The 26139-nt window shown below is 45.1% G+C and overlaps 1 long non-coding RNA gene across 1 annotated transcript; it reads right to left on the bottom strand.

Moving 5' to 3' along the window:
* Nucleotides 1-16221: 16221 nt before the first annotated feature.
* Nucleotides 16222-22316, bottom strand: LOC121145754. The gene is made up of 3 exons (XR_005882079.1): nt 22233-22316; nt 21006-21198; nt 16222-16353 (listed from the first exon to the last, which is right to left on the bottom strand). It is a non-coding gene; the product is annotated as an uncharacterized LOC121145754 (long non-coding RNA).
* Between the last annotated feature and the right edge of the window lie 3823 nt (nt 22317-26139).

The raw sequence follows: 26139 nt of genomic DNA, 5'->3' as shown, positions 1-26139 counted from the left end.
GCACTGGATTGCTTCTCCAACTTCCCCTGTGACGGAAAGGTGACCGAAGCTTACACATGTCCAGCTGACACCGAATGCAGAGGTGAGTGGCTTATCAAAAGTGCTGCAATTGAAGTCACTGGCTTGTCTTAGTTATTAACAATAACTCTACACACTTCCTCTTCTGTACATTATTGCACTAACTTGTGATCCTTGAGCCCTAGATGCCTTCAAGTTTGATGTAACTTGGCTTCTCATGGGCTTGCCTTTAAGGGGGACATTAAAAACCTTTGGGCCAGCATTGTTGGGAAGCAGAATAAATCTGCACTGCAACAGCAGCATCTTCCATGGGCACCAGCTTCTGTCCTGGCATGTGTACTTCAATCCAGCTCCCTGCTAACGCTCTTGGGAAAGTGGTGGAAGATACCCCAAGTGGGAAACCAGAAGACCCTTGCTCCTTGCTTCATCCTGGCCCAGCCTTGGCTGCTGCAGCCATTTGGAAAGGGAACCAGTGTATGGAAGATTCTCTCTCTGTCTCCTTCTTTTTCTGTAAGTCTTTCAGATAAATTTTTAAAAATCTTTAAAAAAAACTCTGTGTTGTTCTTAATTCTGTGATTAGTTTTTAATCCTCGAGAAGCTCAGAGTGGTAGATCACATAACAATCTTCACTGAATATCAATAAAGCGGTAAACATAGGGATGGTAGTTATGAATGTTAGGCATTGAGAATGGGAGATTGTCTTGGGTCCCTCCGACCAAGCATGCATTCAACCTGTGTTTGATTATCTTTTCTGACCAGAGTAGAAAAAAAAAACAGAGCAGAAAAGTGCTTCAAGTTTCCATGCTTTCTCTCTTGCAATATTTATGTCCCATATATTTGTAACTTGTACTAGTTAGAATAATGCCCGTGTATTGGCTGGAGTAATGCTGTTAGAGCAAGCAGGTGGCACAATATGTAAGGACCCATAAACAATAAGAGTTTGTCTCTTATGAAATATCCTGGGTTGTTGAAGGTGACTGGGGAGTGGGAAGGACAGGAGAGCCCCTGTCATCCGAAGACCCAGGCTAACTGGATCATTGTGATCACCTGTGTCTGCTATCTGGAAGAGCTCAGTGGAGCGGTGAATGTTCAGGATGTTTGATAAGCCATTTCTGGAAGTGGTTCCCATGATATCTATTCCATCCCATTAGCTAGAATCCAAGCATATGACACTCCAGATGCAGAGGGGACTTAGGAATGAGATTCCAGGTTGAGAAGTCTGTTTTTCCACAACTCTGTACTGTGCAAGGGGAAGTATACCTTTGGGGGAACAGTTAGTGTCATAGGACCTAAGTCACGGGTGGGCTTTTCTAAGGTAATCCTTGATGGTTTCCACTGGGTGATGCTTTGATATAGGAGCAACCTGGACTCTGACATGCCACAGCAGCCATGTGAGTGTCATGGCTTGCCTGCAATGGCCATGGGGCCAGCATCTTTTGTTGGAGTTTCCTCAGGTCTTTTAGCTGGTGCCATGCAACTGGTACTGCAGCTCACCCAAGTGACTGTGTGGTGTTCCAGAAGCCCTGCTGCTCATCACAGATGGGCTTGCAGCCCTGTCTGTGTCCTGCAAGTGATCCTCTGGATGTTTATGGTGTGTTGCTTAAGCTCCTTTGCAAATGGCTGCCTTATGCTACTTTTCTCTGTTGAATGTCTGAGTATCTCTTGGGAGCTAGAAAACAGCAGTTTTTGATTTTCGAGAACTGTTTTTTTCCATCCTCGTAGCTCTATTTTCCCTTCTCTTGTATCACGTCTTCTGAAGGCTTTCAGGTACCTTGTATGTCCTTACAAGGTCTTCTTGAATTATATCCAGGAACCAGAAAATAGTTTTTCCAGGACTAACACAGAAAATACACTGTAGAATCAAGCCACCTCTGTTTCAGATGTCAGTAGCAAGGGTTAACACATATTGATTGCTTAGAGCTTTGAAGGTGTGGTGGGTGACCTGATGGTATTCATTGCAATAAGTCAGAAGGTAGGCATTATTTCCGGGTGTGCCTGCCAGGGTGTTTCTGGATGAAATTAGCATTTGAATTGGTGCCCTGGGTAGACTGCACTCCTCACTGCAGGTGGAGACCATCCCACCTGTTGAGCACCTGAATAAAGCAGGAGGTAGGAGGAGTTGGCCCCTTGAACTCTGCGTCACTGCTTGAGCTAGGCACTCAAGCAGTGCCATCTCAAGGCACTACTCCTGTACCCGCACCTGGGACTTTTGGGCCTTGAGGTTCTATTTGAATAGAGCTTGTGTTCATATGACTCCAAGTATGAGTTTGCCACCATTTCAGTGTCCTGCCAGAGCTCCTCTTCTCATGGTCTTCCACACAGAAAATATGCATCTCTCCTTTGTATACTTGGCAAATAAATAGTATGCTAAATAAAAATAGATATTTCAAGACTTTTTTTTGATTGTCTTGCTCCTCCATGAATTTATATACATTGAAGAAGGAAGAGGCAGCTTAGAATCCAGAGCACATTTCCCACCAGATGAGTCCGGATTTGCAGCTTCAAAAGAAGAGATTTCAATCCACCTACAATGTTATTCCCAAGAACAGATGACACTGTCCTTTAAAGGCAAAACAGCATGAGAAAGATGAGCAGGAAACCCTTCCCTGGTGTGTATTGATTAAATCTGAGCGTTATGATCTCGTCAGTTTGCCTGATGCCTCTTGGGACTCTCGCTTTAATTTGATACCATCAACAAAAGGAATCCAGAACTACAGATGAGAAGTATAAATGATGCTTATTAGCCGTAATGAAACTTTAAGTTTTGATATATCCTAAAATATCTGACAGATCTTCATTTATTTTTTTCTAATGTTCACCTAAGGGTCAGAGCATTTTAATGCTGTGCCTGACTTTTGGCAAATTCCATACCCTTTGCCTACCTTGGTGTTTGTTCCTTTTCAAAAAAGATTTATTTGTTTTTATTGGAAAACCAGTGACTCCATGTTCATGATCATAGTCTTTAAAAAAAATTTTTTTTTTTATTGGAAAGGCAGATTGACAGAGAGAAGGAGATGCAGAGAGAAAGCTCCTCCATCCACTGATTCACTCCCCAACTGGCCACAATGGCTGGTGCTGAGCCAAACTGAAGCCAGGAACTTCTTCTGGGTCTCGCACACAGGTGCAGAGTCCCAAGGCTTTGGGCTGTCCTCGACTGCTTTCCCAGGCCACAAGCAGGGAGTTGGAAACGAAGTGGAGCAGCCTGGACACTTAACCCACACCCATATGGGATCCCAGTGTGTGCAAGGCAAGGCCTAAGCCACTAGGCTACCATGCTGGGCTCTATGTCATGTCTTATTTTCTTGGCACCAAAAAAGCTTGATTGGTGTGTCCTCCAAAGAGAGTCACCTAAGGGTTTAGGGCTTCATCATACTGATTTTGGAGAGACAGTTTGTCTAATAACAGTGCTTAGAAACACCCATGTTTTCTTTATGAAGGACTATTACTATTGAAGGAACATGGGGAAAATCTGTTGGGAGGTGGGAGCTTGGGGGGAATACAAGTCTATACAAAATTGTACCACAAAATTAAAAAATTCAAAGTAAAAAATATATAAAAAAGAAACAGTCCATGTTTGGTGGTTTATTTTTAGTAGGTGCCTACCCAGTACTTGGCTTTGTCTACTGTGGATAGAAGCTCTTGTAATGTGGTTAACATTAACCTCCGCTTAGATTCATTGAGGTCATCTCCAGAACAAAGGTAGCTTAAGTGTTCACTAGGTCTTGGAGTTGCCTGGTGCAGGAGGAGAGTACCTTGATTCTGGAAACATAAGATGATGGTGGAAGTGGTGTCTGGGTGTGGCTAAGTGCTAGCCAGGAAACACACTAAAAATAATAATAATAATGTCTTGGTTTTGAAAAGTTTGGCTAACCATAATTAACATTTTGAGACAGCTTGCCTAATTAAGGCTCTTGTGAAAAATGAGTGCATCTCTTTTTCTCTCACCATTTTCCCTCTAATTAAAACCGAGTTGGAAGTGCAAGTGCCCATTTTGGCTGAATTGGAAATCTGGCATCAATGCTCAGCTAAATGCGATACTCTTCTTTGCATTTTTGTACTCGGCCGTCCACTTTCTGCCTCATCTCATTCGTAGCATCTGACAGGTGGTGAGAGTCCATATCTTTAAGAATCAAGTGTCTATTCTGAATCTCAATGTCTGAATGATTCATTTGGATTCTGGCATTTGGGGGTCATTTTACTGACCACCAAAGACTGACAACACAGACCAAATGTTAGCAAGACAACAGGGCTTTAGTTTCTTAGTTAAAGCAATGGAGAAATTGCATTCCTACTTGAAAGAGCTCATGGCAGGGCTTAGAAGTGAAAGGCTGCCTTGGGTAGGTGGGACAGAGCGGAGGACTCTATGCTGCTGGACAGAACCATCTGCATTTTGTTGCCGAACAGTTTTGAGAATTTTTTCTTTCTTTTTTTCTGCAGGAATATTAGCCATCAAAGCAAAGATCTGGTATTGCCAAATTCTTCAAACTAAATATTCTGTGCTCCCATGATATAGCTAGGATAAAGTCCTTGCCTCACACTTGCCGGGATCCCATATGGGCGCTGGTTTTAATCCCAGCTGCCCCACTTCCCATCCAGCTCCCTGCTTGTGGCCTGGGAAAACAGTCAAGGAAGGCCAAAGTCTTGGGACCTTGCACCCCTGTTAAAGACCTGGAAGAGGCTCCTGGCTCCTGGCTTCGGATCAGCTCAGCTCTGGCTGTTGTGGCCACATGGGAAGTGAATCAGCAGATGGAGGATCTTCCTCTCTGTCTTTCCTCCTCTCTGTAGATCTGACTTTCCAATAAAAATAAATAAAATGTTTAAAAAGTTAAAATAAAACAAATATATTCTGGGAGCAACAGAAGGAAATGTGGAATAATTTACAATCAACTTTTAATTTTAGTCTGTTCAGATTTTTTTCACAGTATACCTGGATTGAGCAATGTCCACACAAAGTTCAAGATTTCTCCAACCAAATTTGCTCTCCTGAAGGAGAACATTTGCTCATTGACATTCAGAAATCAGTGCCAGGGTGCCATTCATGCTCTAAGAGCAGCAGGCCTGCACGGAGGCAGGACTGCTTTTGAGAAAGCTAATATTTCGGGTACATTTGCCTTAAGACAAGGGCATGCAGATATTTGCCTGGAGGGGTTGGAAAAAATGATGAGTAGAAAATGTAATTCCTCATTTGCGAAGTGTGTGAATGAGATAATAGCTGGAAACCACACAAGCCAATTACATAGGAGTGTCTATAAGTGCTCCCTAACCCAGAAAAGATCCTTTTGGATGGAAAGGGAGAACTGTGGCCACAGCAAAGCCTCCTCACCCATTGAACAATCCAGCAATCCCTTTAGGTAAGATGTGGTCAGGAAGAGTGTGTATTAGGAGGCCATATTAGACGAAGAAGGGTCCAAGCACAAGGACATCCAGGAGAGCCACGGGTGAGTGGGCGTGGATGAGTGTTGTGAGAGAAAACCCGGGATTCCTGCTGCTGGAAGATGTGGGGCAGGGACAGGGCTAGGCTGGGGTGTAAGCACGTGATTTTAAAGTGCTGCTACCCCTCTGAGGTAGGCTAGTACCATGCTCAGCAGGTCTTAGGGCACAGCAAATCTAGTGAAGCCAGAAGTTGACTGGAACCATCCTTTGATCATTGCTAGAGCATCTTCAGACCTGGGGATGCAAATCTGTTCTTTGTTCCTTCTAAAAGCATCCCAGCTTTCCTATCCTTAGGAGGAGAGGAGGCAACTTCCTGTCTCAGCATTTGTCCATCATGAAAACATGGAATACGCCTTCCTAAAGGCAGTTTCTCTCAGTGTGTTTGTGCACATGTGCACTCTCATGTGCTTGGGTGGTGATCTTGCATCTCTGAGGTCTGCTTCCGGTGGACCCTTGCTGCCTTCCCTTGCTTGCTGCCTGCCATTCACATCTGTGCCCACTGAGATCGGCCAGAGGCAGTCTCTGACAGTTTCCAGGGCTGTGCCTGGGTCCTGGGGTCAGGACAGAGATTTTTTTTTTCCTGGGAGCACGTTGGTGGAAGTCCTTTCCTTTCCACTCTGTGAACATGACTTGGTGTCAGTATTTCTGACTTCCATTCTTTGGAAAGCATTGTGAAGGGTTTTCAGCATGCTACTGAGAACTGGCCTACCCAACCTGGCATTGCCTCAGTGGACATTCTGCCTCTGAACTAAGGGTATGTGTATTATTTCAGGTAGGTCATTGACCAAAACACTCTACATGTTTCCCTCTCGGTGCTGGCTTGGCAGAGTGTTCTTTGGATGTGCTGATCTGTGAAGAGCCTCAGGTTTTGAGGCAAGAGAAAGACTGAGCCCATTAGCACCAGACCCCCAGGTTCTCCCTGGCTTCCCCTGCACATAACTGGTACATTTTTTCTGCATAGACCACAGTCTCTGATCTTGAGCACTTTGCTTCTTGGACCATTTTTGTACAACTCACTCTATGCCTCAGAAAAGAATTCATGGTAGTTTGCTTGTTTTTCTATTCAAATAAGAGCAATAATTAAGTAAAAAGCACACCAGTTCTTTATAAAAAGTGATATAAAAGTAACTCCTTCCTAATAAAATCATTAGCAAACAGATCTTAAAGGTGAAAAGAGGTGAATCATCTGACTCTCTAAGTCACAGAATGGAGGACATGCTTATGTCACCATGATGCTAGGGATAGATGCCAACTTTCTCAATAGTGCTTAGATGTACAAGTGTAAAGACCGAATTCCAAATGAGAATCATCTCAATAATACAGAAAAATCATACACAGCAATCTGCTCAGGAAGGCAATCTTGTCTGTTGACTTAGAAATATAGAATAATTCATGAAAATAAAAATTGTTCATGTTAATGTCTATACTCTTAGGGTTACATGTTCTTTACAAATACATACAACTCCAGGTGTCTGAAAATTCAATTTGAGACTCACAATATTATTATAAATGCCATAACTTGTTTCTTTGGAGAATGTCCCCTGCTGCAGGTACAGTCACACAGCCTGTGATGAAGGACAGAGGGGCCCCTGTTGAACACTTCAGGTGGTGGATAGTGAGGTGTTAATGACTCGCCTCACAGCCACCTGGCTTGGGAACAGAACAGATCCGAGGGCTGTCCAGTCCCTGGACAGTTACCACCTCCAACTCCGTAAGCAGGATGGCAGCGAAGGTGACCAGGGCCAGGGCCATGCTGCATCCCTGTGGAACAACAATTGGGTTGTCAATTGTGGCTTCCTGCTGGGCACCTGAGGCTAGAGGCAGCCTCCTTCATGGGCACCCAGTGTTTAATGGAGTTTGCATGCTTTGCTCATCACTGGGAGATTACCGGATTACATGGGATGAAAGAGGGAAGGTCATTGGATCAGCTGACACTGGACCAATTTGGACTTTAAAGCTATAACAGTTCCTTAGCTTTTAAACAAGCCTATCAAAATCTTTTTATTTTTCAAGGCTAAAGCCATCTTTTCAAGGGCTTCTTACAGTCAAAAGGCAATGAATTTACAAGTGTTCCTACAAGTCCACAATGAGTAGATATCCAAAGTTTCCTCATATGTCAAAAAGCAGAATAGTGACATCTACTTCTAGTAAAACACACAATACCTTCTGGAATGAAGTGAAACCTCAATAAAATAAATAATCAGTGGGTAGCAGGAATCGTTGCGGAGGAAGCTACATGCACACCAACCCTCACAACAGATCCCAAAGAAAAGCACATCAGTGCTTCACAAAGGGTTTTAAGAAAACTTAACAAAACGCAAGAGAATCTGAGATGGGCGTTTTGCCTAGTGCTTAAAGTGCTAGCTGAGATGCTTGCAAAGTACCTAGGCTTACTATGTGGCTCTGGCTCTTAACTCCAGCTTCCTGCTAATATTGATCCTGTGAGGGGAGAAGATGTTGCAATGGTTGAGTTCAGTCACCCACATGGGAAACCGGGGTTGAATTTTCAGTTTTTGATTGACTTTGTCCCAGCCCCATGGACCAGTGTGTCCATTGTCTCTCTTGTTTCTTGAGTTTCAGTTTTTGAAAATGTGAAAAATATAGTAGCTACACCTAAGACACACAGAACAGCCAGACTCTACCATGAGAAAAGACCACTAAGCCACAAAGAGGAGAAATGAAGAAAGGAATAAAAAATACACAAACAAAAATGGAATGAAAGGACAGGAATATCTTATTAATAATAATCTTGAGTACAAAAGGACTGAATCTCTCAAATAAAACATATAAACTGACAATCAACAGAGACAACGTACAGAAAGGCAGAGTTTGCAAACCATCCAGTCTACAAAGAATTGACACCCAGAATGTGAAGAGCTAGAACAACTCGATAGAAAAAAACCCAAGTAGATAATAAATAAGTGGGCAAATTATGTGAAGAACCATTTCTCAAAAGAGGACATACAGTTGGGCAAAAATGCTCAACATTTCTAATAATGCGAATAAAGCAAATCAAAATAACAAGGAACCATCATCTCACTGCAGTTAGAGGAGCTGTTAAAAGACACAGGGCCCGACACGATAGCGTAGCGGTTAAAGTCCTCACCTTGTATGCGCGGGGATCCCATATGGTTGCCGGTTCTAATCCCAGCAGCCCCACTTCCCATCCAGCTTCCTGCCTGTGGCCTGGGAAAGCAGTGGAGGATGGGCCAAAGCCTTGGTACCCTGCACCCTAGTGGGAGACCAGGAAGAGCTCAACTCTCAATGACCACTTGGGGAGTGAACCATTGGGCGAAAGACCTTCCTCTCTGTCTCTCCTCCTCTCTGTATATCTGCCTTCAAAAAAATAATAATAGAAAAAGAAAGAAGAAAAGAATGCTGGAGAGAGTGTGGACAAAGGAGAAGTCTCATCCCTTGTTTGTGGGAAGGTAAATTAATATGTCTATTATGTAAAAACAGTATAAAGGTTTCTCAAACAGCTAGAATTAAAACTACCATAGAATCCAAGAATCCCACCACTGGGTATGTGTATATCCAAAGTAATTGAAATCAGTGTGTTTAAGAGATATCTACATTCATAGGTTTACTCCAACAGAATTCACAACATGGAAGTGACCCAGACATGGAAGTGACCCAGGTGTCCTAGTGCATGAATAGGTAAAGCAAGCATGGTGTTCACATACCATGTGATATTATCTAGCCATAGGAAAGAATGAATTTCTGTCTTTGCAGCATTACGGATGAAATCAGGGGACATTAAGTTAAAAGGCGTAAGTCAAGCACAGAAATCCCATATTACATGTTCTCACGTGTCGAAGCTCAAAAGCTGACCTCAGAAATGTGGAGAATAGAATGGCAGCTACGGGAGCCTGGGTGGGATGAGAAGTATGATGTAGGTGACAATAATTAATTGAATATTTCCAAATAATACAGAGCATTGTAAATTTTTCCAACACATAGAAACGGTAACTTTTTCAGGTGACACAGCAGTCATCCTGACCTGGCCATTTTGTGTTATATGCATACATTGGAATATTACACTATACCCCTTAAATATGTATACAGTGATTTATGTCAATTAAATATAATCTTAAGGATCTATTTACTTTTATTGGAAAGAATTACAGAAGAAGAAGAAGGTTCTTCCAGGTCTCCCACATGCATGCAGGGCTTCAATGCCTTGGGCCGTCCTCAACTGCTTTCCCAGGCCACAAGCAGGGAGCTGGGTGGGAAGTAGAGCACCAGGATACAAACAGGAGCCTATATGGGATCCTGGAGCGTGCAAGGCAAAGACTTTAGCTGGGGCCAAACTAAACATTTTTTAAAAGACAAAGAGAAAAAGATATTGAGCAGAGGCTCTTGGCTTTTCAAGGAGTAACAAGAGCTCTTCAAGACCTTGCTCGCCTCCAACACCATGGCAGGTGTCCCCTGCCTCCTCGCTTTGCTTCATACCACCACTGTGACACCAGCAGCAAGTAAAGGGCTTGCCAGAAAAATTTGATCAGATTGTGTTATTTTCCAGATCATAACTCTATGGAGGCTTCCGATTTCATTTAGAAAAAAGCACATATTCTTTCTGCAATGTTCAAGTGACACTTGCCGAAGTCTGACCCTGCCTCCTTTTTCCATCAGCAGCTTCAGCCAGTTAATTCTCCTCAGGAGCTTGTTCCAGGTCTCCCACATGGGTACATGGCCCTAGGGACTTGTGCTGTCCTCTGCTGCTTTCCCAGGCCATTCCCATTGAGCCGGATTGGAAGTGGAACAGTTGTGACCCATATGGAATGCTGGCCTCACAGTCAAAGGTTTAGTCTATCACACCACAACGCCAGGCCTTAATAGACTTATATTTACTATATTTTTATTATAATTTTATAGCAAGGTGGAGAGTTGAATAAAAGAAATCCCAGCATCATAACAGAAGTGGTGTACCTGCCACAAATGAATGGAGTTTCTAAGAGAAGGAAAGAAAGATGGAAAAAGCAAAGAAAGCAAACAACCCTTTAAGAAAGGAACATGTCTATTCAGAGCTCCCAGATGATATTAGCTTCCTGGTCTCACATTGCTGAGGGCTAAGAATCAACCTTAAGTCCTGCTAGAGTGTTCATGGTCAGGAAGTAACTCACCCTGGGGAAAAATTTCTAAAACAAGTGCATCATAGGAAGCTGGCGTCTGTACTGCCCATGACCCCTCCTTCTTTGAATCCGGGCCAGAGACCTAGGAGTTGGGGCTGGAAAAAGAGCAGGGCTAATAAAACTCTAAGTCACAAGGCAGTACTGCTTTGTGGTGTAATAGCAGGGTGTGATACTGTCAGAGCAGGAGAATTCCTTGCATGCCCACTGCAGTTTGGGTACTTTTGGCATGCCAAGGAACAATGGTCTCATAGGAAAAGAGCAGAGTAGTGGCTCCAAGAATTCCTTCCGGTAGCTGAGTCAAGAGGGACAGCATGGTGCTTGTGTATGTGCACAAGGATGCACCCCTGGGGACATGATTTGGGGTCAGAAGGCCACTAGTGGCAGAGTTCAGAAGGATTTCTGAATTTGTCCACCGGTCACTTAACTAGGGTGGGGAAGGCCCAGCAGCTGAGGAATCATATCTGCTGCCTATGTTTTAGCAGACCAAGGCTGATGTGTTCTGGGGAAGTTTCCTCTAGTAATATTTATTGCTGGTGGTCACTGTTAGAACAGAGAGAAAAATCAAAGACCGTGGACCCTCTTCCAGTGACAGATCTCCCAGACAAGGAACGTCTCCTCATGGATGTTCTTCATCCTGTACAGCCCTGCTTCTTTGCTAACAGGCTTCAGTGGAGGAAATGGGCTGCTTCTTGGGATGGGGCTGGTCGGGGTGGGTGGGTGGGTACAGCTAGGATTCCAAGTCACTCTGCAAGATTGGTCCAAAATTCCCAGGGACTGGGGAGTTGGAGAAGGGATTCAGAGACAGGAACCATGATCATGCTGATCTAGTAGACTTTCTGGTCAGTTTCACCAGCTCTGGCGTCAAGGTGGCAATCTTGGGCCAACCTCTGCTGCCCTCTCAGCCCACAAGCTGGGAGCTGGATGGGAAGTGGAACAGCCAGGATACATGGGATCCCGGTGCTTAAAGGGGAGGATCAGCTAATTGAGCCATTGCACTGGACCCTGTGCAATCTCTTCAAGAGCATCAGGAAAGGGGATGCAATATTTTCAATATCCCTGGAAACAAACTATTTCAATTTAGGAACTCCAATCATCTAATGGATGTAGACTTTGCAGTACAGAGAAAATGTTACTGTCCTGGAGCACACTAAATTGTTTGGAGCAACATAAGACATAAGTCAACGCACAGATGAAAGTCCGCAGTGCATTCTTTGCTCTCTTCTCTGACAACAATAACGTGCTAGGTTTGCTGTTCACTGACCCCGGGAAAGTGGCAGGGCTGAATATTGTTTCCTTTTGCTCTACATTTGACCTGTGGGCAACAGCTCCCAAGCCTGGCAGATCTGCTGGGTTATGTAGGCAACTGGTTTGAAAACTATAATCATTGGCTTCTACTCCAGACAATGGGGCACAGATGTCTGTATTTTAAACAAGCTCCGGAGTGACTCCCAGGGAATCCAAGAATCTACACATCTAGAGGTTCCTGGAAGGGATGGTTGATTCAAAGGGCTGCCCTGGGATGCTTGAGACGCTTCTGTGGGATATGAGAGGGGAAAATAACATTCCTAGCTGTTCCTGCGGGGCAGTTCCCATGCAGATATCCTTGATGCTGGACTTGACCTGAGAAAGGACAGATAGCCCAACTAACTCTCACTGAACATTCCCCATGCTTTCACACTGCACTGGGTGTAGGAGTTCTTGACATACTCACTCACAGTCATAACGTACATCCCTCAGGCCGAGCACTGTGCTGGGTGCTGTGCTGGTGTTTCCAAGACAAACACGGACACACCGATCCTTAAGGAGCCCGCAGAGAATCGCCAGGCAGAGAAACGTGCTGCTGGGGAGCGTGCTTTGGGACACTCCGGTGGCGACTCTCAGAGTTGAGGGAGTGGAGGCGGGTATCTAGCTAAGTTTTTAAAAAACAGGTGGCACTTGAACAAAGTCTTCAGTAATTTTGATGCTGATATTTACTGCTACAAATGATCGAGTAGGGCCAGAGCAGAGACATTCAGGAAAGGATAAAAGAGGTGGGGTTCAGGCGGAATGGAACCATGGATGAGAAGGGACAGGGGGTTTGGCTCATCCCCAGGTACAGGAAGTGTAAATGCAGGCAATGCCAGGACACACCTGTGAACTGAGAGTCAAGTATGGCGGTCGCATAGAGAATGCGCAATGAACGCCATGGGGTTGGAGATGGGAGCTTGCTGACCAAGAGGAAGCCATGCAGGGCACGGTGGAGATGAAGGGATGACAGGACCCAAATGATTGGCTGTTCAGGTACAGGAGAGAGAGGTCAAAGTCAAGGGTCACTTTTTAATTTTTTTAATGATTTCATTTATTATTATAAAGGCAGAGTCACAGAGAGGAGAGGCAGAGTGAAAGACCTTCTGTCTGCTGGTTTACTACCCATGTGGCCTCAATGGCCAGAGCCGAGCTGATCCAAAGCTAGGAGCCAAGAGCCTCTTCCAGGTCTCCCACGTGGGTGCAGGGTCTCAAGACTTTGGGCCGTCCTTGACTGCTTTCCCAGGCCACAGGCAGGGAACTGGATGGGAAGAGGAGCAGCCTGGGACACGGATTGATGCCCATACAGGATCCTGGCTCATGCAAGATGAGGTTTTAGCTATTAGGCTATTGTACCTGGCCTGCACTGTTTGCTTTAACATAGCCCTTCATTTTGTCTTCATAGAAATCTTGCATCGTGCTTCATAGTTTAGACAGGAGACTCTGTGAGATCAAATGAAGGCAGGCCAGGGTGGAGTCCAAATGTTCCCACTGGTTGGCTTGGAGCTCTACATTCAAATCAGCTTTAATTCTGAGGCCTGGGCCTCTCGTGCCCCAGGCAAATGTAAAACTCAGTAAGAAGGAAGAGGAGGAATGTGACTGAGTAGGCTGCATTCTCAACAGCAGCAGCTCTGGCTAAGATCTGAAGAGTGGAATCCCAGCCCTTGCACTGCTGGCCGCAGTTAGCGTGGTGGGATATGGCCTCCTTTTGGACAAGAAAGCCAATGGTCTTCTCCTATGCAGCCGAACTGCCTTCACTCACCTTGGGAGATGACTGTGAGACATCGCTCATAAATGTCTTCATAACCTTTCTACAAAAGTATGTCTCAATGTCTATGAAGCTGGATTCAAAAGAATTCAGTTGTGTGTCTGGGTGGGGAGAAGAATATGAGCTGGCCTTTGGGATGCCGGACGGTGTGGTGAAGAGCTGTCAATCTCTCAGTCTCCTGTGGCTATGTGCACTGCGTTGCTTCAGCTGTCCTGGCGAGCAGTGAATTTCTGCGACATTCTTTCCTGTGGTTTTTCCAGCCGCTTGCAGGTCCGTGCTTTGCTTTTGGCTTCAGTTAATCTGCAGGGCCTCCTTTCTCCCCGATTTTAAGAGCAGAGATGTTTGAGACAGGAACCCCACCCTTCCATAGCAAGTCACATAAAATGCCTAGACCCCTCCCTACCCCCATGGGCAGCTGGCCCGTTCATGCAAGAGAACAATAAGGAGATGGTTTCTGTGCTTTTGGTTCCTTGGCAATGTGAGAGGAGGAGGAGGCTGAAGCCAGACACAGAGGCTCCACGCACATGCCCAAGCCTTTCTCAAAGTCTCACCCTGTTGAGCAACAAGAAGGCATCTGTCTCCATCTGTCTGCATCCTAACACCACCAGTGATGACGTCATAACTGGACGGGCTAGTTCTTTTTCATTGAAACCCTGGCTGCCCGGGTGTGTCTACGTGTTTGCAAGCTATACCCAGGGAGAACCTAAAGCCAAGTGAGGTGGAAATGAAACCACGGTTCTCTTGGCAACAAAAATCAGACACCATGTTAGAGTAAAAGTAATTATCATACGACTAAACTAGCTTGGTTTGGTGTGCAGCTAGCTCGAGGCGCTAACCAATCACTTAAAAGTATGGTCTTTGAGTGTTGTGAAAGCCATTCACATAGAAACTGAAATAGCTAGGCAACTGCCAATCTCTCACTCAAGCCAAATGGTCAGTATACTATCATGTCCAGCTTCGTCTGCTGAGCTGCACTTTGCTGCACTTCCTGTCACGGGTACTTTTTACATTGTTACCCTTAGATTTACGGTTCTCTCTGCTGGAAAAGCTCTTGCAAAAAGAGCTACCTTTTACCTGGGGGCGGGGGATGCATGCTCAATTTTTCAGAGCTCTTGCACCTGGCAGAATTAGTTGCTGAAGAGGAGCTCTGGCGAAGTGAAGGCCACTCTTGGCACATTATGTTGCCATAGGATTGCGATGTTGTTGAGTTCAGGGTGTTTCCTGTTCATTTCTGTATCCTCTGTACTTTGGTCTATCACACTGGCAAGTTCAGAGTTATCTTTGATGATTTGAACTACAGAGTAGAAGTCTTTTAGTTGTTCAAATCCTAATTACAATTATATTTGTTAGTGATCAGACCTGATTTTTAACGTATGCTCTGCATGTTTGGTTTCATATTTTTCTCCCGTTTTTATACAATCTAAACCTGAATGTGAAGTATTTGTAATGTTTTGAACAAAATTGAACTCCAAGTCAGAAAAACACCCTCCTTTTGCATAGAATCGAACACTTTGGCATATTGCCGTGTTAGTGAGGGAAGAAAAAGGTTCAGACACAGCAAAGGAAGCCAATGCGTGCTGCAGAAAGGATGACTGGGCCTGAAAAGGCAAGGTGCTGGTATTGATATAAATGAGGCTTTTTCACACTAGGTGCCACAGCGGCCTTCGAGCAGACCTGGACCTCCACAGTCTGCATCCGCTCATGAGCTGGGGCTTTCGGCTGAGCTTAGCTTTGAAGGCAGGTGTTTTTATGTGATTAAATTATTTCATCTACTTTAAAATCAATCTTCAATTTTCTTGAGATTCCAGGCATATTTCCCCGTTGTATTCTAAGTAAAATATGAGAAAACCGAGTCTCTTCACTTATCTTAGCCACTCTCAATCTTTTTGATTTTTAAACATTTCCCTAGAAATTACATAAAATGGGCTCAGTACAGTAGCCTAGTGGCTAAAGTCTTGCATGCATAAGGATCCTATATGGGCACTATATCACCACAGCTCCACTTCCCTTTCAGCTCCCTGTTTGGTCTGGGAAAGCAGTAGAGGGTGGGCCAAAGCCTTGGGACCCTGCACCCACGTGGGAGACCCGGAAGAAGCTCCTGGCTCCTGGCTTAAGATTGGCTCAGCTCCAGCTGCTGCAACCACTTGGGGAGTGAACCAGTGGATGGAAGATCTTTCTCTCTGTCTCTTCTTCTCTCTGTAGATCTGTATGTGAAAGAATATGCGCAATTTCCAATTTTTTTGCGCAGAAATATGCATATCTTTTAAATCAGTGTTTTTATAAATGTTTGGAAGTAGCCTCATAAAAACTTGTTTTCTTTGCCTGAAGCAAACAATGTAAAATCCAGCAAGCATTATTGGCCAGTGTGTGAGTGATGCAACCACAGCTCTTTCAGCACTTCGCAGAATCATGTCCCAGAATTGCCAATTTCAAAACTTATATTGCTTGCAAAACGTGTTTTCTTAGAACCCAACTCAACGGATTTGTTTAAAGTATTCTACGTGTATAAATACACCAACATTTATTTTATTTGCAAGCATGACTCACTGTCAGCACCAGCCGGAGCTGTGAACACTCACCTGTAACAGCTACACGCCACACTGGGCCATTCGGTGGTGTGTGCTTCTCCAGTCCCAGTCTGAAGAGACACTGGCCAGCCCTGATTTCCACTCCGCGTGCTCTCATGTCCTGCTCTTTCAACAGCATGCCATTGGAGTCCTTCAAATCAAAAACAGCTCTACATTTATTATTCCCACAGAATTGGGATTTCCCCCCCCCATTTTATTAATTTGTCTACATATTTTCTAGAACATAGAAAAACACACAATGAAGCTTTCCCCAAGATTTACGCTGCAGAGCTAACTGTATTTGGTGCTTAGATGCAACTTAAGTACAAGGTTTTAATTCTATGCAATGAATTCTTGCTAGAATGGTTAATTCATCTAACTGGCTTTACATAAGCTTGAGTCAGTTTCCTAATTTTTTTGAGATTCCATATGCTCATCTTTAAAATTCAGTTTTCATTAGGGCCCAGCACAATGGCTCAGTCCTCTCTTTATGAGTACAGGATCCCATTTGGGTGCCAGTTCGTGTCCCAGCTGCTCCCCTTCCCATCCAACTCCCTGCTCGTGGTGTGGAAATGCAGTAGAGTATGGCCCAAAGATTTGGAACCCTGCACTTGTGTGGGAGACTCAGAGGAAGCTCTTGGCTCCTGGCTTCAGATTGGCTCAGCTTTGGCCATTGCAAACATTCAGGGAGTGAACCAGCAGACGGAAGATCTTTCTCTGTCTCTCCTTCTCTCTCTAAATATGATCTGCCTTTCCAATAAAACTAAATAATTCTTTAGAAAAAAATTGCATTAGTTTTAAGAGAAGCTCAAAGCTCTTCCACCAATTTATTTATACTCCTCATGTGTCTTTTATTTCTTTCTGATAAAGTTTATTCATGAGTAGATTAAAAAGGTATTTATTTTTATTGGAAATAAAAGGAAAGTGAGAAAAAAAAGAATCCTCCATCTCTTGGTTCACTCCCCAAGTGGCCACAGCAGCTAAAGCCGAGCTGATCTGATGCCAGGAGCCAGAAGGTTCTTCTGGGTCTCCCACATGGGTGCAGCATCCCAAGGCTTTGGGCCATCCTCTACTGCTTTCCCAGGCCACAAGCAGGGAGCTGGATGGGAAGTGGAGCAGGTAGGACACTTAGCTGATACCCATATGGGATCCTGAAGCTTTCAAGGTAGCAGATTAGCCATCTAAGACATTGCACCAGGTCCACTCATAAATGTTTATTCTTTTTTATGCTATTGTAAATGAGACTTTTTAAATTTCCTTTGTGGGTTGCTTGTTGTTGGTGCATAATTTGTATTTCAGTCTTCTGGCCTTGATTTGACTCCATCCCAGCTGTTACAGGCATTTATGGCATGAACCCATACATGGGAAGCAACATTGTTGTCTTTCTCTCGATCTCTACCCTTCAAATAACAACTAACTTTTGTATGTGGATTTTGTGTCTTATAACTTTAGTGAATTGGCTCACTGTTTGTGATGGAGAACTGCCCATGTGTTGCCATGAGAACCCATAGTGGGTGCTAGCTCCCTTTAGCCTTCTGGTCAACTCCAGTCAAATACACCTGGGATACTGAGGCTGGGGCTGGCAGCAAACCCCAGCACACTCGCCAAGTTCATGTCCAACTTCCTTTTGTGCTTATTTTAGACCACCTTGCGCTGAATGTTATTGGAAATTATGTAATAATGATTTTTTTTAAAATGAAAATCTCTACCACCTGGGAAAAGTTCTTAACCAAAACACAGTGCAGGTATGAATATTCTGCAAATTTCTGTGAATACGCTCAGGCTGGGCGGGATGGGAGGCAGTGGGCTCTTCCTGACTGAAGCAGAAGTGGGGCTGGCAGTTCTTGAGCTTTAGGGTCAGTGAGTAATACACATGTCTGTCTGTGTCTGGGATCAGCACGCATCTCTCCTGTCCGAAGGTGCCGTCAGCTCATTCTGGGTTTGCCATGATCACTTGCTTTTAGCAAGAGAAGACTTGGACAGGGTGGGGAAAGCTATATTAGAAAAATATTTCAGGAAAGAGCTGTGTTAGTTATGCCCAAGTTGAATGTTTAAGTTGCTATAAAACCTTTACCATCCCCGCAGAGGCATGCAAACTTCCTGGCGGGCAATCTCAGTTTCTCATCTATTACTACAACCGACGGCATAGGAACAACCACACAGTCACACCATCCATCCCACATCCCGCGTCCAGCGGACTCCTCAGCTCTCCACTGTTGACACCTGCCCAGAATCCGCAGGTCACACATCCCACAGACCTTGTGTTTCCAGAGAGGAGGCACCACAGGACTGTGTGCTTTGCAGCTGAAACCGCAGCAGCAGGCAGGGAGATCAACAGCATGAAATCAGCCCATAGTTACTAAGGGCTTGATGCTGAGGCGGACGTGTCATACACAGAGCCTGACGCAATCATCTCAAGAACTTTACAAACCAGTGATCGAGATCTGGTTTTACTGATGAGAAACATGTCTCGAGAGACCAAGCAGGTCCCTGAAGATAACACGCCAACTGGGAGTGTTGGAGCCAATTTCTGAATATGATCTGTTGTCTATAAGATGCATTTACTGCCCATATTCAAAGACCGGACTGACGCATTCCCCAACTTCAAAGCGCTCACTCTAGAGGAACGGCGATCATGCTAAGTATTCCGGCACGGCTGCCAACTTTGGGGAATGAAAGGCAACCTCTGCTTTGTTTCTCAGAGGATTTTAAAGTAGTACTTATCAGGAACTTCTTGCATAATAAAAATTTCCCCTCTGTTTCGGATCAGTGGGTGGCTACTGCCTTTATAATTTTGCTATGCAAATTTCATGAAGATACCCACCTGTATGAACATTGGCTGATTCCTTATTTCTCACTAACATTTACTGACTTTTCTTTAAAAAAAAAATCAATGTTTTTAGAAAAACTTGACTGAGCCAATTTAAACTAACAAGGCTAGACTTTAAAAAAATGCCTGGTTATACTACAGAACACATGCTTATAATTATTTAACGATTACTCAACAATTATTTAATGATGACTTTGTGTAGTAGATGTTAAAGGTAGTTTTTAAAAAACTTCATTCATTCATTTTTTTTTAAGGGAAAGAAAAAGAGGGAGAAGAAGAAAAAGAGAAGATTCAGGAGAGACCAGTGCTGTAGCCTAGTGGCTAAAGTCCTTGCTTTGCATGCTGGGATCCCATATGAGCACCGGTTCATGTCCCAGCTGCTCCACTTTCCCCCTCAGCTTCCTGCTTATGGCCTGGGAAAGCAGAAGAGGGTGTCCCAGAGCCTTGGGACCCTGCACCCACACGGGAGACCCTATGGAGGCTCCTGGGCTTCTGACAGAAGATCTTTCCCTCTCCTTCTCTCTGTAAATCTGCCCTTCCAATAAATTTTTTTTTTTTTTAAATTCAAGGATCCAGATGGTTTACTCCACAAACGGCCATAGCAGCGAGATAGTCGGGCAGGTGAAGAGCTTTATGAAGCTAGATTAGAGCGCAGAACTAACCCAGTTTCTTGGGGAGATTCAAAGTGCCATTCACCAGGAAGCCACCTGGTGAGGAGGTAACCCTCAACATTTGCTCGGGCAGAGAAGACAGATGGAAGATCGGGGAGGAGGGAGCCAAACTGGCGAGCAGAATTCAGAGGCCATTCTGGGATGATGAGTGGGGATGTTGAAAAAGATGTATCTTTCGGGGCCCAGTGCGGTGGCGCAGTGGTTAAGGTCCTCGCCTTGCACGCCCGGGATCCCATATGGGCGCCGGTTCTAATCCCAGCAGCCCCACCCTGCACCCGCGTGGGAGACCCAGAAGAGGCTCCTGGCTTCGGATCGGCATGGTATCGGACGAAAGATCTTCCTCTCTGTCTCTCCTCTCTGTATATCCGCCTTTCCAATAAATAAATAATAAAAATAAATCTTTAAAAAAAAAGATGTATCTTTCAAAGTATCTGCTCCACTTTTAGTTGATGTGATTGCCGAGGGGGGTCACAGGCACACGTGGGTGCAGAGACTCGGGAGGGAAGAGGCAAGGGACAAAGGTTTCTGCCTTCTGTTCTGTGTTTGTGGGAAGGGGGAGTTCTGCCCGCTGCACAGCCCAGCTTCATACGATCTCGGAAGGGGAGGGGTTTCATGATACTGCACCCGAGCCTGTGCGAGGGGAAGGACATCCTGGGGGCGTCCGTGATTGACACACAGTAGGGTGGGACTTAAAAAGAATATTCTTCCCTCAGATTTGTGACTCTTAAAGACTTACTTATTTATTTTATTGGAAAAGTAGATTTATGGAGAAAAGGAGAGAAAAAGAGAAAGATCTTCCATCTTTTGGTTCACTCCCCAAGTGATCACAATGGTCAGAGTTGAGCCAATCTGAAGCCAGGAGCCAGGAGCTTCTTCCAGGTCTCCTACACAGGTGCAGGGTCCCAAGGCTTTGGGCCATCCTTGCCTGCTTTTCCAGGTCACATGCAGGGAGCTGGATGGGAAGTGGAACAGCTGGGATATGAACCAGCACGTGCACAGGATCCTGGCGCATGCAAGGCGAGGATTTCAGTCACTAGGCTGTTGTGCTGGGCTCTTTTCTGCAGTCTTGTTGCAGATAAGTTCATAACTTTGCTGGCTAAAATGAAAGAGGGTATTCCTGGGAATGAAAGCCCAGCATCTAAAATAGAAAGCAAATGCTGAAATTAAAAAAAGCAACTCAAATGAAAATGTAAGAGGCTGCCATAACTAATTGGAGGTGGCTAGTAAGGAAAAGACTCTGAAATGGTGTTTGAGCTCTAGAAACTGGTGAAGAGAGGCATCGTTAAGAGAGAAGATACTGACCTGAGGATACCGGTGTACTTCTTGTTGGGAAAGCACAGCAGGAATCTATGGCTTTACAGCAAAAACATGAGGGGGCCAGTATGAGGCTGGATGGTGGTGATTAAAATGTTGTGAGAGGAACAGACTTCAACCAAAAGAAGGAAGACAGCTTGCGTCACAATCATGCAGTGGGATGGGAGGAGCACAGGGAGACCTGGAAGGCAAGACAACAGGGAGTAATGTGAAGGCCTTACAAAAGCCCGAAGAAAAAGGCAATGCCACAAAGCGAGTGATCATGTTGTGGGCATTTAGACTAAGCAGTTAGCATGCCAGGTAAGAAAGCTGATCCAGTGTGAGGATTTAGCCACTTGGTTATCATGCTGGACCCCTGTAAAACATTTTTGACAGTAATATTCGGAAGCCCAGTTTGGTTCTTATTGAGTAAAAGTTAGTAAAGAATTTGCCTTCTCTTGAGAAAACGACAGAACAATTGTCCTAAATCTCCCCAAATTCCATCCTCTACATTTGATTGCAAATGATCTCTTCAGAGATGTTCAAAATGATCAAATCTGTGGGATATCAATTATTATTAATCACCAGAAGGGGTTCTTTTCGTTGTTGAGTTTAGCTGTTGACTTGCTATTTCGCTGTGGCTGCCACCTTTTGCCAGCACTCGGCTTGCCTGTGTGTTGTCGGCCTTGACTGATGGGGTGCTGCTATCTGCCACTTTAGACTCTGTGGAGCAGATTTACACTCTGTCCTGTTGCCAGCGGGGCAGTTCCAGCGTCTTGGTTCCAGCCCCTTCCAGCCTCCTCAGATCCTTTCCCTAACTCTTGTCAGAATCAGAGAAGAAAGACTTTCAGACCAACCGGCCATGTGGAAAGCAGGCCTTGGTGTACAAGCAATTTGGAAAACAAAGATAAATGTAATTGTTTCCTATCTCCTTTGATAAATATAAGACATTTATATCAGCTCAGGATTCACTGGAAGAAGCCACTGAACTGGTATCTGTGTTCTAGAAAATGAAAGTATAATGTCACCTTTTTAAAATGAATTCCTTGTTCTGAACAAGTCTTATTCATCAGAGTCACTCGAGTCGTTGTTTGTATAGATTCGAGTTCATGACCTAGCTCACCTGTAGCCCAATGGGATTGGAACCCTGGGCTTAGGAGACAGCAGTCAATTCAGGAATCACAGGAGCTTGCAAAGCTCGCATCCCGAGCTCCGACCCACCCCACCCATCTTTACCTGCTGTGGCTTGTCTTTGTGCTTGTTGGTTGGGAATGAGCATTTGGATGGTGGAGCAATTTCAATACGTTCCAACTCAGTCCACGTTGATTCAGGAACTGAAGAGAGAGTACCATCGAGTGCTTAGCATTTTCTGGACAAAATAACATGTCCCATGGTCTGTGATGCAGAAGGTTTGCTCCAGGACATGAATACAATTGTTCTGAAGGAGGAATGTGCTACATACTGTTTTGGGGGCATTTCCATCTCTTTATCTATCTTTCCACTACCCTCCCCTATACTGAAAGGCTAGATGGATAAAAATTACATTTCTTGGAGGGCTTGGAAGCTGAGGTTGCGGTGAGTCATGATATGTACTTGGAAGAGATTTGGAAAGTGGACAGTGATCACCAGCAGGTGACCCAGAGCCCTGGATGACAGGTTTTTTTCTTTTCTTTTTTTTTTTTTTTTGGTCTGGTGAGCATCTTCATGAGTGGGAGGCAGCCCCACCTCCTGGCAGACATGGTGGCAGGAAATGATATTGCTAGCATCTGCCGAGTTCCAGGCACAGCCTCCAATGTGTCTCCCGGCAGACCTGGTAACCAAAGACTTGCGGTGATCCCTCAACCAAGGCTTTTCCAGTCCTCTGTGCTTGGGTACTCTGTCTTCTGCACGGAATCCCTTTCTACTGGAAATACCTAGAGTGTTTTCTATTTCCTGCATTAAAGTGTAGGCAGCCACAGAAGTGCTCTTGGTCCCACGCATCTGCCCCCGGAAAGGCCGCCTCTATGGGATGGAATGTCTGCTCTAGGGCTCACATACAAGACCATTAGTTCTCAGGGCAAAATGTCAATTCTGCCACTTTAAGTCTTTGTTAAGAAGATAAAACCTTGAATGCATGTTCTTGAGCACCTATAAAAAACCAGTTTATGGGCTGTGGCGCCTCCTGGGCACAGGCGTGTCCCAGCAGCCTTCTAATTTCTTCCAGTTCTGACTCGTCCCTCTTTGGATCTCTGTCTGCTGGCTTGCCTGGGACCTGCTGCTAAGCTCACCTGTGCCTCCAGCTTTAGCACCATCAGCCTCCTCCTGGTATGACTTCTGTTTGCATCTCCACAGGTTTGAAAGCTTTCCTCAGAAGCTGCAGGAGACCTTCTCGGAAGAGGCCAATCAGGGCTATGCCAGGAAGGCCCATGCCAGGTAGACCTGGTGAAGAGCTGGGAAAGGACCTGCCACTATCCATGCTCACCCTCGGCCACACTCTGCAGACTGCACCCCCTCAGAATGAGAGCCTGCCGCAACTGCTGAGTGCCTGTTGAAGCCTGAGCTTGCTAGCAAGGCCAACAGCCTCTGTGTGGATAACAAGTGCACAAGCAGGTGCAACACCTTCCCCAGAGCCCAGCACCTGGTGGGCTACCCCTGAGCAGCTGCCGCTCACTGGCCCTTGTATCTCACTTTGTGCTGGAGTTTCATGCAGCATAGAATGCAAAAAACAAACAAACAAACAAAAAAAACAAGGCGCAAAGGAAACCAAGATTTTATTTTCTCCCTCTCTTTTATGGAATAAAAATCAAACAGTCAAAAGAAATGGCTCACATTTTTATAGTATCAGAAATATTGAGTGCTCCCTTCCTCTGCATCCAAGTCATTCCTGTTGCTACCGTGTCCTCTCACTGGGAGTGACTGAAAGTTACTCAAGGCTCTTTCAAAGGATTCTGAGATAAGAATCTAAGTGGCCAATTTCTATCAGCATTTATTGCCAGAAAAGCATTTGTTTCTCTCACTAATTCTGCTTGTGTAATATATTTTTCCTTCCTTTTTTTTTTTTTTTTGCTCTGATTTTCCCAAGCTCTAAGCTAGATTAGGAATTCTTTTTAATATCTTCCTGGAAAAAAAACATGTTTTGGTCCTTTTCTCTTGGTCTCTCATCCTTTCTGTTATAAGTAGCATGGTTATTGGGAAATGTATAGAGTTTATTTTAAAATCAGGGGTGTCTGCTTCATGTGCAAATGAAGGTAGAGCCATCTGCTCTCTTGTTTGAGATTTGAAAGGCAAAGAGTAAGAGACAGATAGAAGCGGAGGGTGGCCCCACCTGCTGATCTAGTCCCCAGATGCCCACGGCAGCAGGGGCCAGAGTGGGAACTCAATGGCAGAGACTCAGTTAATCGAGTTACCACTCCTGCCTCTCCAGGTGCACCTTAGCAGGGAGCTGGGCTCAGGAGTCGAGCCAGGACTAACACCCAAGGGTCTTTCGCAAGGTCTTCACTGGCCAGCCGGCCAAATGCCCAGCTCACCTCCTGCCTTGCTGCTGTGACGCCATCATCCACCTCAGCACCCTTCTCCAGGAACAGTCCAACAGCCTTGGTCTTGACGTTTTTTTTTTTAAAACTTCTTGGGCAGTGTGTCACGCACGTGAAATGAGAATCCCAGAGAAACACTATTTCAAAGCAGTTTTCTCCATGTTTGACCAGAGCCCAAAGCTCATTCCTAAAAACAAGCAAGCCAAAACTCAGCCAAAAGGCAGATTGCAAAAAAAAAAACAAAAACAAAAAAAAACAGCAAAGAGTTAACTTGAAAGGGAGAGTAAAAGACAGAACACAGAAATCCGTTCTGCTTTCTTCTCTCTAATATTCTCCTCACACAATCTCCTGTGAGTCTCTCGGAGCTTCCTGAGAGATGTTATTTTCCTTTGCAAGACCAATTTGAGCAGTGACGGCCTAAAAGGTTCCGGTGCCCCAAGTGAGAGGAGATTATAGGACTCCATGTGGGGTCAAAGACAGCAGGGTTCTTAAGGATTTTTACCAACAAAATAAGAACGGTGGGGTTTCACTTCACTTCAAAGTAAAGATACCAATACAAGCAAATTCCCTTCTTGTCATATTGATAAAGAAGCCAAAGCATCCTTTCTGGCATGTTAGTAGGAGCGCTGATGGCCCAAGTGCAGAATTGAACTATAAATGGGGGGTGTTTTGTGAAGTCTTGCAGCACACACACACACACACACACACACACACACACCCTGCAGAATGTGCATTGTGTGTGTGGGCATACATGAACAAATACAAGTACACAGAGACACACAGAGATATTTGAAGTTGAGAGGAGGGTTTCCCTTTGTTAGTCATACATGTCTTACCCCTTCAGAACTCCAGGTGATGTAAATTAAGCACCCAGGAAATATGCCACATGGATCACACGTTTCTCACCCATGGAGATACAAGGAATTGAAGGATCCTAGCAGGGACTGCGGGGGGGCAATGATATACATGCCACTTCCTCTCCTTCCCTCCCTTTTTCCCTGGGTGTCACAGTGCCCTGTGGCCTGCAGGCCAGCAAGCATAGGGGACCCTTAGCTGCCTCGTGACCTTGTCTTAGTGCCTTCTGTCTGAAGACATGCAGCTCCTTCCCGCCGCTGAGTGTTGGTGACGTCACACATTGGACAATAGCAGTCTTGAAGGAGAGAGTGGATAGTTAGTACTTTGCAGGATGTTGGAGAAAGGACATGGGATATTTGTTTTCACTTTCTTTTCTGGCTTCCTGGAGGCTTGTCACCTTCTCTGAGTGGTGTGCTTCTCGGTCTGATGACAGAACGAATGAACAGGAACTCTGAGAAGGCTGGCAGCTGACTGGGGCACCAGGGCTTTTCCTGGCTGGGCTTTTGCTGGCACAGTGTTACCTTCTCATTGCAAGTGGGCTGACCTTGGCTATGGTTCTGGACACGTCACATCTCTATCCTCCTGGGACAAGAAGGGACAGAAGAGGCTGGGGAAGACACCGCCTGGTGTCTGCATACACACCTGTGTGCTGACACTTCCTGCTGCTCTGCTTCTGCTCCAACTGCCTGCTAAGGTGCCTGGGCAACACAGGACACTGGCCTGAGAACTTGGGCTCATGCCACTCATGGGAGAGACCCAGATGAAAGTCATGACTC

This window comes from Ochotona curzoniae, unplaced genomic scaffold (assembly GCF_017591425.1).
Source record: "Ochotona curzoniae isolate NIBS_2020 unplaced genomic scaffold, NIBS_Ocur_1.0 scaffold_3835, whole genome shotgun sequence".
NCBI classification, from domain to species: Eukaryota; Metazoa; Chordata; class Mammalia; order Lagomorpha; family Ochotonidae; genus Ochotona; species Ochotona curzoniae.
This window is presented reverse-complemented; position numbering and strand designations above follow the sequence as displayed.